This window comes from Tupaia chinensis, unplaced genomic scaffold (assembly GCF_000334495.1).
Source record: "Tupaia chinensis unplaced genomic scaffold, TupChi_1.0 Scaffold000081_1, whole genome shotgun sequence".
NCBI classification, from domain to species: Eukaryota; Metazoa; Chordata; class Mammalia; order Scandentia; family Tupaiidae; genus Tupaia; species Tupaia belangeri.
Genome location: NW_006159542.1, coordinates 7135269 through 7147836, shown reverse-complemented (window position 1 = coordinate 7147836; position 12568 = coordinate 7135269).

The window sequence follows — 12568 nt, the reverse complement described above, 5'->3', positions numbered from 1 at the left end:
ATGAAGCTGAGACAAATAGTCTCTTGTCCTTTGAAGGCCTCTTTCTCCTGATGAGGCAAATTTAAAGGACCAGGCCTCTAAAATATTAAGTTTAGGTGAGAACAAAAATAATTTATAAAAAGTAGCACATCGACATTGAATGTTGAAGTGGGGAGATTAATATCTCTGTATTGACTGATGTGCATGGCATTCCCTTTTGAAAAAGCGATGTAATACACTGTAAAGTTATATGTAATCTAATGTAATATAAAGAAGATTATGATGATAATAAAAAATTTAAAAAAAAAAGGTAGCACATCAGGACCAGCGGTTGATGTAATGGCTATGTCACTGGACTCCCACGTAGTCGACCACGGTTCACGTCCTGGTGGCTTAAACTCACACTGGGTGCATGTGCGTGTGTGCCCAAGATCCTGAGAGGAGAATGGAGGAGAAGGGATTGCAGTGTGGCCATGCCCCCTGGGGGATGATTTCTCACTTTCTGTCTGTCTCTCTGTCTCTCTCTGTCTGTCTGGTGAGCGCACGTGCCCTATAGCAAAAACCTCTCCAAAATAAAAAATAAAAAAATAAATAAAGTAGCACATCATAGGTGCTATTTCCAGGAGCCAGCATAGAAAGATGAATCATATTGTGATCACACACAAGGAACACTCATAGGAAAATATATAAGTAACTATAACACTGCATATTAAAGCATATTGATACAGAGCCTGGGTGTGGGGAACAGAGAGACCTGAATGAGGCTCCTGGTCCCAGGATTAATTAGTGTCTGGGTTTCAGTAAATCACTTTTGTTTTTGCATCTGTAAAACGGATCTGCTATATAATCCCTACTACACAGGTCTGCTGGAAGGATAAAATGAGATAAAGCACATAACAATTTGGTGTCTACAGATATGTAGTGCATGCCAATATTAGTTATTATTGAATTAGGCCACTGCCTTAGCCTACTATTAATTCCACCACCTATTGACTTTGTGTTTCCATGCCTTAGTTTTCCCAAGTGTATACTGGGATAGTAAAGTTTCTTCTACCAGAGTCCTTACAAAGATTAAGCAAATTATAAATACAAAGCACTCAGAAAATTATCTGGCACAGAGTAAGGATTTAGTGTTAGCTAGTGCTATTACTGTTATGACTTGTTTTTGGTAGAAGTCAGTACAGACACAATAAGAAAACAAAGTAATACCTCACGAAACTTGTGATGGGTGGGCAGTACACCTTTCCTAGAAGACAGGATAAAAGTACGAAGACAGCATTGTTGAGACAGGGAGGTAATGTTGCTATATTTTGATCAACTAGACCGGAAAGAAATGTTCATATATTGAAATGATCACATTGTAAGCTAAATAATGTAATTGAATGTATTAAAAATGTAAATAAAATAAATTTTTTAAAAAAGTAAGCATATGCCAGGTGGGTGGGGGAGAGTGAAGGAAATCATGGAATTCAGAAATTGCCTATCTTAGATTCTCTTTATGTTCAATCTTCAGTGGAGACCTTGTTTCTCACATCTCTTGTTTTTTGCCTATTGTAATTGCTGGGTTCTGCAATTGATTTGAAGGCAAATTCCAAGCGAGCAAGGGAATGGGAAGGGGTAAAAAGAGAAGGCAATATCTCCTTTTGAAAAAGGGCTGCAACCATTTAGCCGATTATTTAACATTGTGGAATGCAGTAAGGTCAGAGACTGGCTCACCTTTCAATGTAACTACAGTCCCAATGAGCAATCTCTAAAATTGCTTGAAGTCATTTACACCAGTGAATGCATATGCATTAGGGCCTGGTTAAAGATTTAGAGGATAAGCTGGTTAATAGAATTAATTTGATATATCCGGTATAATTCAGTGGAACACATGAGTGCCCTTCAGAGCCCAAAACTGATGGGAGAGGAATAAATCCTTGTACCAGCCATTAAAGACGGATTAGTTGGTCTCCTGAAAGAGTAAGTCAGGGACTTTCATTCTTCTCTGGCTGTATGCATAGTGGATGTCTTGATAAATAGCTATGCTGTTGGCAATTTACCAGAACCTTTTTTTTTTTTTTTTATTTCCTTTGGTTTTGCCACTTCACACTCATTGTATGGTCATAGCTGATCTCTTTGCCTTATTTCTGAAGCTAGGCAGGGACACAGAGAAGAGCAGTATGCCATATGCTCACACTGAGGTCATTATCCTTTGTGGAATGGAGTGGGTAGAAGAAAGCTACTTCCTTGCTCCTCTGGGTAGGCTGAGTGGGACCCTGGAGCTAACAGTGACTAGCTGCCTTAAATTAAAATATGGCCTGGCCCAGTGTTGAGGCTGCTGGTGGGAGTTGAGAAGCAAGCCAGCCAAAAGAATCTAATATTTACTGCAGTTCACCAAGATGTCAACATCTCCACATTTTACAGTTGAAACATGACTCTGTAGGACCAACTGTCTAGTTTTCAAAACAAGAGTGGATGATTTTACTAGGAAAAATAAAAACTTCTTCCTCTGTCTCTATTCAATTTGCAATGCCAAATTAGGGAGACTTCTTGGACCAGAAATAGGAAAAGAATAATTGGAGAGATGTTTTAAGGTGATGAGATAAGCCACTATCAGTCATATGACTTCTTTAAAATTATCATTTTCATAATTTTTTTCCTAAGGTGTTAAATTGGAACTCTGAAGAGCTGTTATAATCTGGTAAAAGAATTTAGGGGTAAATGCTGATTACTCTTCAAGGGTATGTGTGTCTATGGCCCGTATAACTGTCAAAATATTCCTTGCCAGTAAGCAGTGCAAGTGAGTAGTGCAATTCAAGGGGATTTTTAAAGTAAGAAAAAAAGTATGCATTTTCTTTCTTTCTTTCTTACTTTCTTCCTTTTTTTTTTTTGTGAGAGGTTTTTGCTATAGGGTGTGTGCACTCACTGGAATGGAAGAGAGAGACAGAGAGACAAAAAATGAGAAATCACCCCACAGGTAGGATGGCCATACCGCATTCCCTTCTCCTCCGTTCTCCTCTTCGGATCTTGGGCATGCGCACACACGTGCCACTGGGTCTGGGACTCGAACCTTTGTTGACTATGTGGGAGTCCAGCGACATAGCCATTACACCAACGGCTGGTCCCAAAAGTATGCATTTTCTATTTACAAAAAAGAATCCTATGGCAAGGTTATTTTGACTTTCAGAGATTACGCAAGGTGTCCAACATAGTGTCTAGTAGATAGGAACCAAGTAAATGAGGAACAAATGAAAAACAAGGTGGGAGATGGGTTCAGTCTCTTTTGACCAAAATGGTATTGGTATTGCAACTTATATTAACTCATGTTTCTAAATAAATTTCCTTTCTAGACCATGAGATCTTGGAAGACAGCAATTATTTTCATGTTTCTCTTTTCACAACTCATAGAGTCAGCAGAAATTCAAGCCATGAGCCAGAGAGAAAGGGAGACTTGAGCTGATGGCCTAGTTCTAAGGCCCTTTACCTCAAGGTACCTTAGTGTCCTTAACTACTAAATAGGAATAATGATGCTTATTTTACACCTTTCAGAGTAGTTATAACGATTCAAGGAGAACATTTTGACAGCAATCAGCATGGAAACTTGCACCTCATATTTTAATAATTGTCTATCTCCCTTCTGTTTGTTCTTCAACAAAGATCCTGTCTCATGTGCAGTATGTGAACAGTAAGCACAAACTTTGCACCGTGCAGAGGTGATGAAACTAACTGGGTTGACATAAGCTTCTATATCAGTTGCAGCTGCAAGCTGTTTGCAGGCAGTTTGTGTGAGTTATATAACTGTTTGCATTGTAGGTGGACACTGAGAAGGTCAAGGGCTATATTGTGGCAGAGTGACTTTGCTCTGGCCACAACAGGCCTTTTCCATGCCATGACAGAAAAAAATCCATGTTGCATTCAAACAGTCAAGGAAGAAAAAAGGATAGCGAGAAGTAAGAATAGAAAATAGAGGTAGCAAAGGAATAACAAGAGAAGTGTACAAAGAAATGTGTTTTCAAAATACTCTTCTAATTCTTTGGGAAGAAAAGACAGCATCATTGAGTTAATGCCCCTAAAATAGATCTGAGTAAACATTTGCCAATGGTCTGGGAAAGAAAAATCTCTCCTGACACTTCTCTTTAAGAAACAGTGGAACTTGGGACTCTGAGCGGTGAGGGCAGTGCTAAGGCCAGATAGTCTTGCCCACCCTTTATAAAGTTCTCTCAGATACTACTGCCAAAGTTCAGACCTGGCTTGGGACAAGAAAATCTCTCAATGCTGTGGTTTAGATTTTGCTTATGACTTAATTTTTATATGTGAAGTCTTCTCATCTCTAAGAAACTAGGCCTTTGCTGAATTGAAATATTATAAAATGGCCACACATATTTGCAAGAATACATGAATCTTGCCTTTGTTGATAATTTCCATGAGACTCTCTTAAGAGGAAGGGAAAAGAAAAGTGGAAATGGGAAAAAATGCAAGTAAAAGGTTGTCAGTTCTTCTTTCCTTATGTCTAGACTAACATTTTACGAACTGAATTTTCTGGGACATAGTAACTTCCATTAACAAGAGAAAGAGGTCTTTTTGCTGCAGAGCACATTGATAGGCAAAATGTGTGTTATGCTGGCTCTCAGTCTTCCTGGGAGTTGTCCTGTCAACATCATTTGACACTGCTGCCCACTCCCTCTGTGAAATACTTTCTCCAGTTAGCACCCTGTTGCTACCCTCTCTTGGTTCCCTCCTACTTGATTGTCCTCTCTTTTTTTCTCTTTTCTTTTTAAATTTATTTTATGTTTTCTTATTTATATCTCATTGTCATACATTTTTATGGCATATGACATGGTTTTTCAAAGCATGCATGCAGTGCAAAATCAAATCAAGGATATTACCATACACATCATTTTCAATAAACAGCCTTACATTCTTGTCTGTTAAATACTTTTTTGCAGAGCCCCTCCCACCCACCTGCCACACTCACCCCGTCCTGTACAGTCTCTGGTACCTACATTTTTTCTCCCTACTATAGTGTCTTCAAATCTTTCAGTTTCTATCATAGAATATAATAACAGGGTATATATTGATCAGAGACATACTGTATTTGTTTTGGATAGTCTGGATTATTTCACTTAGAATTAAATCTTATTGCAGCATTATTCACAATTGCTAAGACATGGAGTCAACCTAAATGCCCAATAACTGATGACTGGATTTAAAAAATGTAGCACAAGGGTCATCATGTGGCTTGGTGGTTGAGGTGCTGGACTCCTACAGGACCACCATGGTTTGAGTCGCAGATCTGGAGGCTTGCTTTCTCACATTCTTTCTCTCTTTCCCTCTCTATTGAACACATGAGCCCTATAGAAAATTGTAAATATTAAAAATACATTAAATAACTAATTCTTTAAAAAATGTGGCACATATACACAATAGAATATTACTTAATCATAAAGAACAGCAAGACTTTATCATTTGAGACAAACTGGATGAGTCTAGAACATTGTCCTCTCTTTCTCTGCATCCTTTACTAGCTTTGTCTTCCTCTTATGCACCTGAGGAGACTGGTCAGTCTCAGTGCCCCCACTCTCCGACCACTCTAGGAACATGCACTCATTGAATGTTCATCATGGCTCTATGGGCCTTAGATAGCACACATGCATCTTCTTCCTCTTACTGCAACCTCACTGATTATCTCCCGATTTATACTTTCAATGACATAAATAACATATATGTAGGTAAGTAAATATATACATAAATGCTGATAGATTTTTCACATATAATATCAAAACTCAGCTACATGGTTTTCTACTTTTAATGAATGGTACCACTATTTTCCCTTAATCAGACTCAGAATATGGAAGTCATCCTTTATTCCTCTCATTCCCTAATGCCTCCCTATGTCCAACTCAAGCCTATGTCTTAACTGTATTATCTCCAAAATACATTCTGAGCCTGTCTGCTTTTTTGGTGTATTTGACCATGTATGTGCTCTTCTAAATCATCATTGTCTTTCACATGGACTACTGTGATTGCCTTCTCACCAGTCTCCCAGGGAACACTCACTCTCCACAGTCAATTAGCAGCACTGCACGATTTAAAAAACAGAAATCAGATCATGCTACTTCACTCTTCCAAAACCTCCCAAGATTTCTCATCTTACTAAAAATATACTATGAACTTTTCTGCATATCCTAAAAAAGTCCCATGTAATGTGACCCCTGCTTCACTCTCTGACCTCATCTATTATCACTATCCCTTATGCACTTCCCTAGAGACACACCAGTTTGTACTGTTCTGAACAGACCAAGGTTAGCCTCAGGGCCTTTACACTGGCTACACCAGTGACTAGTATTGCTCTGCCTCGGATCACTAGCTGTCTTTTTGCCAGCAGTTAGCTGATTAATAAGTACTTTTCCTTCTCTGAGCCTCAGTTTTCCCCTTCTATAAAATGATCTTCTAGGGAGGTGCTACGTGGACAAATATGGATTTGCAGACTGCAAAAATGTCAACACATGGAATAGCATTTTGTTCTTGGACAACAAAATTGATTCATATTGTCAATAACCAGATCATACTTAAAGACACATTAGAAATTTAGCACTATAATTCACCATAGCCTTTGTAATGTCAAAGTCATTTCAAAGTGAAGACATGATTTATTGTAAACTGGCTGAATTCCCATGTTTGTTGTAAAAATGTTCCATTCCTTGGTTAGAGTTTTGAACTGAAGTCGAATTATTTGTTCAAAATGACAATATTTCAGAGGCTTTTTCAAACTATTCATGAGTAAACAGATTTTGTCTTCATGAAAACCTCCTAATTTTTCATTATCTTAATTTTTTTTAATAAGATCTTTTTATTAGAATTATTTTAAAATTTTGATTTATTATCACTATTATTTAATTTGCTATAGAATGCATGAGCTCACCAAAGAGAGAAACAGAGAGAGAGAGAGAGAGAGAAAGAGAGAGAAAGTAAGCCACTAGATCTGGGACTCAAACCATGGTCGACCATTTAGGAGTCCCGTGCCTTTAAAAAAAAAACCCCACCATCCACTGGTCTCTCATTATCTTAATTCTATAGATAAAGAAAGGAAGATTTAAAGATTGAAATTGACTTCCCCCAGGACAAGAACCAAGCAAGTGACATAGCTGACTTTTGAGCCAGCTTTTTTTCTTTAAACTAATTCATATTGTTTGCTCACAAAATATTATATTCATTTTTGTTATGAACTTTTAAATGTACTGGCAAAGAAAATTCTATCAATAATAAGAATATTTGAGTATGTATGATATGATTGGTTGAAGGTCCTGGGGCCTTTAAGAGTTTTATTTTGCAGGTTTTTTGGGTTTGTTTTTTTTGGTCTCTAAATCTCATAGCAATTTTATAAGAAAGAATGTATGACATCATGGATAATTTAAAAACTTAAATGAGGAGCAATGAAAGCATTTTTAAAAGAAGCAAATTTTCACTGAGAGCTGTCTTACATTGGAATGATTTGCCTCATGAGACAGTAGTTTCCCCACCTCTGGAGGTACATAAACAGAGATCTGATAGTCTTTGTAAAGAGATGGCATAGACTAAAGAACCTTCCTAAATTGCATAAGCTATACAAGATATTTTTACAAAACTGGACTACATGTCTTCTAGGGTTCTGCCAACCAGAAGACCCTAAACAACATGGTTGTTTATATAGTAACAATTTTTTTAAGTCCTAGTCTGGTATTATCCAAGGGCAGACTCTGAGATAAGACTAGATGTTAGGTGGTGTAGTTGGGAAGTGATCTTAGGAAACAGAAGTGGGAGCAGGAAGAGTGTTAAAGAATGAGAATGAGCCAATCAATTGTGTGCTACTGAGTTGAAGATTAGGATGGTCCTGTGATATTCTTGGAGAAACCATGTAAATTGAGCCTTAATCTGGGCACCCTAGAAGGCCGAGGCATTAATTTATCAGCTTACACAAAATTGATGAAGGCTGTGCCTTTATTGGAGTTAAACAAAATTCTGTAGTTCCAGAGAAAACCACAAAGAAATATTAAGAGATATTGTAGAATATATCCTTGAGAATTAATTTTTATTGCATTTTGTATTTTGAGTACATTTTGAGCTTCCCATAACAGCTGTGCTAAGGTAAGAGATAGACCAAGAATATAAGATAAGGGGAACCAAAAGCATTTACTATAACTGGTTGTTGGTTTGGTTTGGTTTGGTTTAGTTCATAAGATGGTGTCTGGAGTCATCAGTGGGAGCATCTTGATAAACATTTCTTCCACTTTGGTCTTCCTATGAGTACAGGATTAGCCATGGTTCCTGTGTTGAGCAGAATAATTGCCCCCTAAACATGTCTATCTCCTAATTTCTGGGACCTATGAAAATGTTAAGTTATATGGAAAAGAGGGATCAGTTGCAACTGAATTAAGGTTTCTGACAAGCTGGCTTTGGGAAGGAAAGATTATCCTAGATTATGTGGGTTCTAAATAATTACACATGTTTTTATAAGTAGAAGATAGTGCTATTACAATCACAGAGATAGCGGCATGAAAAGGATTTTGCTGCATTGAAAATGGAGAAAGGACCCCAGGCCAAGGAATGCAGGCTAATTCTAGAAGTCTGAAAAAGCAAGGAAATTGATTCTCCTTCAAAGCCTCCTGCAAGAACACAGTTTTCCAACACCTTGAATTTAGCTCAATGAGACTCATTTCAAATTTCTGACCTCTAGAACTATAAGGGTTTTTTTTTTTAATGCTACTAATGTGGTAATTTGTTATAGCAGCAACAGAAAACTAGTACAGTGCCTTATTCCACAGTGTTGTGGAGCAATCTATGGAGTCTAGTCCAGAGGATCACTACATTATTCAGCTTTTGAGTAAAATAAAATTTCTGCACTACAACTAACCCTCCAGTCCCTGTGGCTTACAACAAAGAGGATATATTTCAGGCTCACATTGCTGTAATTCAATTGCAGTGTGTACATTAATCTGTATATCATCACATGACTGGGCTCAGTTGAACTTGGCTAGAACACTGCTTAACTTTAGGCTTAAAAATAGGCTCAGGTCATCTCTATGTGTTCTTTCCAGAGCCCAGCCTGAAGAAGCAATGGTCCCCTGGGGATGCTATTCTCCTGGCAGAGGGAAGAGGCTCCAACAAGCATAAATTTGTCATGTCTCTTAAGGCCACAGGTTGAAACTGACACACTGTTACTTCTGGTCACAGCCCAAGTAAGTCATAACATTCCTCCTAAGTCACTGGACCCAGAAAGGACATTGACCTGGCAGAACAGCATAAGGTCAGGGAATGAAGGAAGCATTGTGGACAAATAATGCAATCTATCCTAGTCACCCAGTGGTGTCAGTGCCTGTTGTGTTGTGAGCTGACCAGGCTCCTGCGTGGATAGATCCTATTGGGGTCTGGCTGAAATACTTGGGTCCAAACATTGGCTCAGATTTATAGATCTGTTCAGTTGCAATGCATTTAAATGGATTCAAACTCCTAGCTCTAATAGTCACACAAGTAGTATTTCATAGTATCCATATGCCACAGTTGTTCAACATTACTCAGACATAAGAAACAATGCGATCCTATCATTTGATTGGATGAATATAGAATACTTAATGTTGAGTGAAGTGAGCCTGACTATGAAAGATGTACACTGTATATCCTTACTCCATATGTACCAAATGTCTGTACTCTGGGGCAGAAATGGAAAAGTCTGAAGATATGATAGTAAAGAGGATAAGTGTAGAGACCAGAGACTATAAGGGAGCGGAGAGAGTGGTAGAGTGTAGGTAGTAGAGGGTGAGTGTGATGGGCAAAGAAAGAAACATTTAAGAGACAAAAGAATGTTAAGTTCCCCTTTTAAAAAAAGTTCTGTAATTGTTGCTTTATAAAAATTCATATTAAAATAAGAGTCACACAGTAAGTATATTGAAATTATCATTTTTAATAGAGAAAATAAGGCCGAGAAAGGGATTTTCCAAAAACCAGACAGTGGTAGATCTGATCATAGAAAAAAGAGCTCCAAAATCTCAGGCCAGGGCTTAACCAACAGCTTTCTTCATTTCAAAATCCTGTTCTTGGGTACCCCATGATCTGTTACTGCTCATGTCCTTTGGCATATATATTATAACCGTATTACTGAATTGAAAATGGTGAGGTTTATTATACCAGCATCAGACACACAGAGTCTTTCTTTTTCTTCTTTAAAACTTAGGTTTAAACAAGCCTTTATTTTGGCTGGAATTGGGAAACCCCACACCGCCTCTGCTTGAGGTTCTGCTTGAGTATTGTGGAGCAGTGATTCAGAGAAAAAGCACCTTCCAAACCCATACGAGTTTCTTTTTTTTTTTTTTTCCTCCCCTACAGCAGTAATTTTTGGAGTGGGGTGAGATGCCCCAATGAAGAGTGCTGAAGACAAAGAAACTCTCTTTTTGGTCATGGGTCAAGGAGGGCATCTTCAGGGGCTTTTTCAGAGTTTCTCTTCCCAGGAAATTTCAGTTCTCCAGAGAAAGAAGGGTAGGTTTGTTTCATATGCCTGAAAAGCTCTTTTGTTATCCTTTTGTTCCTTCTAACTATGGGGCACACCGCAGGTCAATTGTCATCTGTTTCAGGAAGTCTTCCCGGATTTTCTCGAGCATGGTGAATTGCTCATTTGTCTCTGCTTACATATACTTCATGCTGTCTCTTTACAATTTTGCATACTTTTTAAAAAATTTTTTGCACAATTACCTCTCTCACTAGATTATGTCTTCTTTCTTTGCTGGGACTCTGTTTTATTTACCATGATGTCCTGAGCACTTAGTACAATGGCTGCCCATATAAAAGGCATTCAGCAAACACTTCTTTGATTAATGATGAAAATTATTCTATTGCTTCTTTTAGCCTCCAGCTCAAGATAACCTCATGCAATGAAATACACAAAAGATTCATTTATTAAGTATTATGGAATAAATGTATGATTAATGAAAGAGGTGTTCAATTTCCGGGCCCATTTCTGTTCTCCACATGTCTCCTCAATACACAGAGTTAGACACACATGCACATGCATGTTCATGCAATGAGTGTTATTTCAGAAAAAAATAGAAAACGCAGGTAAGGAAATGCTGTGATGTAACTGTTGACATCCTCCACAAATTCATATTTTAAACTTTAATACCTAGTGTAATAGTATTAAAAACTAAGGCTTTAGGAAGTAATTAGGTCCTGAGAGCTTCCCCTCATGAATGGGATTAGCACCCTTAGAAAAGAGGTATAAGAGGTGCTGGCAGGTGGTAGAGTGGATAAGGTGCTGGACTCCCATATGGCTGACTCTGTTCAAGTTCCAGACCTGGTAGCTTGAAAATCATGCAGGCACGTGTGTGTGTGTGTGTGTGTGTGTGTGTGCCTAAAAATCCTAGGAGGAGAGTGGAAGAGAAGGAATTTTTGAGTAGCTATCCCCGGGAGATGTGATTTCTCACTTTCTCTGTTATGTCTCTCTCCTCTCTGGTGAGCACATGTGCCTTAAGTCAAAAACCTTACAAAAAAAAGAAAGAAAAGAGGCGTAAGAGAGAATGCTTACCCCTTTCATCATGTGAACACACAGAAATTGCTGTCTTTTTTTTTTTTTCCTTTGGAGAGGTTTTTGCTATAGGGTGCGTGTGCTCGCCAGACAGACAGAGAGAGACATAGAGACAGAAAGGGAGAAATCACCCCCCAGGGGGGATGACCGCACCACAGGCCCTTCTCCTCCATTCTCCTCTAGGGATCTTGGGCACGCACGCACATGCGCCAAGTGTGAGTTTTAAGCCACTGGGTCTGGGACGTGAACCATGGTCCACTATGTGGGAGTCCAGCGACATAGCCATTATGCTAACTGCTGGTTCCCAGAAATTGCTGTCTTGAAGAGACTTTTACCAAACACTGAATTTGCTGGTTCTTAGACTTCACAGCCTCCAGAACTGTTAGCAATAAATTTATGCTGTTTATAAATTACCCAGTCTAAGCTATTTTATAATAGCAGCTGAAATGGACTTCGATAGAAAACTTAAATTTTTTTTGAATTACTCATATAACAATTTAAAGATAATTTTCAAAAAACCATTTTGCTAACAATCATTCCAGGATTTTTGAAATATATGCATTTTTTAATAGGATGCCTAAAGTTAGACATGTGTTCATAGAAATTTATGTATCAGCTGTGTTTGCTATGAAAATATTTAGATTAATTAAGACCTTTTGTAATTCAATAAAAAATGGGGGGGGAACAGTATAGAAAGTAAATGTAGATACCAGAGACAGTGTGGGAAGAGAGTGGGAGGTGGCAGAGGGTAAGAGATAGGGAATCAAGGATGGGGAGAAAAAAAACAAAACATACAGGAAACAAGAAATGGAAAATTATTTGTTGACAATAACATGTATGTTGATGTGCTTGATTGAGACAATATACAGTGTACTCTGGATGGAAAATCCCATAAAAAATAAATAAATACAGAAATTAAAAAAGAGAAATATATGCATTTTTTTCTTAAGGACTATGAATATAATTTTTGCTTTATGTTTTCATTTTAATTAGTAAAAAATCTTATTTGTCTTTACATATGTTGATGACACTGTTTAAAGTTAAAATTAATGTAAT